The sequence below is a fragment of the Amblyraja radiata genome, chromosome 1, assembly GCF_010909765.2.
Source record: "Amblyraja radiata isolate CabotCenter1 chromosome 1, sAmbRad1.1.pri, whole genome shotgun sequence".
Classification (NCBI taxonomy): domain Eukaryota; kingdom Metazoa; phylum Chordata; class Chondrichthyes; order Rajiformes; family Rajidae; genus Amblyraja; species Amblyraja radiata.
Genome location: NC_045956.1, coordinates 129,748,652 through 129,749,998, shown reverse-complemented (window position 1 = coordinate 129,749,998; position 1,347 = coordinate 129,748,652).

Below are 1,347 nucleotides of genomic sequence, written 5' to 3'. Positions count from 1 at the left end.
CAAGTGCTGCTGGATCTATGAGATTTACAGTATGTGACACTTGTATCATTTCAAAACACTTGTGCTTGGGTTAAGTGATTTCTGCTTCCAAGTAAGGTTATTTTGGCAAGGGCAGCTGTTTCAATACTAATAAACTGTAAATTACTTTCCCTCTGTTCGTTTGTTTTTATTTTAGGCAGCTAATAGTGATTACCATTGGAATTAATGGGTATCTGTGTAAACAAAGTCAACAATACAATTGTAACATAACCAGCATTTTCAATGCTGCAAGTACAAGGTCTCCATTTGCAATTCAATCAGACAGAGGTGACCTGAATTCTGTATGATTTATACAAATATGTCAAAAGTACCAGCCAACTCTGTTTACCATGCAGTCCTAAGAGTGTTTTACAAATAAGCACATGACCTAGAATATTTTATTTTGTTTTAGATGGGAATTGAATATATTTTAAATGTAATTTACCATCATTTTGACCTATTTCAGTATGCATAAAATAGGATCACATGTGGTAACAAAAACCATTCATTAACAGGTGCTTTGGGAAGATTCAATGTAATTTGTCACTTAATCCAAGTGATGGAAGAAAAAACAAGAGAATCTGTGGGTGTGGTGAATTTTCTCATGAATGAAACTGTAATGTTAAAAATATGATAAACAAACATATCTAAAGACCATCTAATGTTATTCTAATGTTTCCTAATCACAGCACATTGAAAAAACAGAATCTAAACTTCAGAAATATTAGCTTTTATAAATGCTTTTATAACAAATGCCTATGTTGACAGCTTAGTTCCATGTTAATAAAATATATAGATTTATAGGTCACAGATGTGGGCCAATACATTGTGTACTGATTTTTATATTGCATGTGTTTTGTTTAACTACAGCAACAATTGCACTTACTGTATTTAGTTTCTCTTCCCCCCCCTTGTTGTACTAAAACTTGGTGGGAATTGCTACCAGTTCTCTGCCCAACCTTACTAATCCTCAGTGTTAGTGTTGAAAATTTTGGGATTCCTGCACAAGTGCCTAAACTTGCTGTCTGCTCTTTGTGGTTGATTTCCTGGATTCGATCAAATGTTAGAAAACTCGAGGAGTAACAACAGTGGAATGTAAACTTACCGCAGCTCTCCAGTACTTACATTGGAGAACCTGCTTGCTGAACTTGTGCCAGGTCTAACCTGGCACAGGAAAAACAAGTCTATTCTTTTGAAGGAAGAGAAAGGCAGTGAGGGATGGTAATTAACATCTGATATTTCTTTGATTAAGTTGAGTTTGTCCAAATTCTTTTAAATAATTTTGTGTGGTAAATTGTTTCAAGAGAGTGTCACAATGAGTGTTTAATT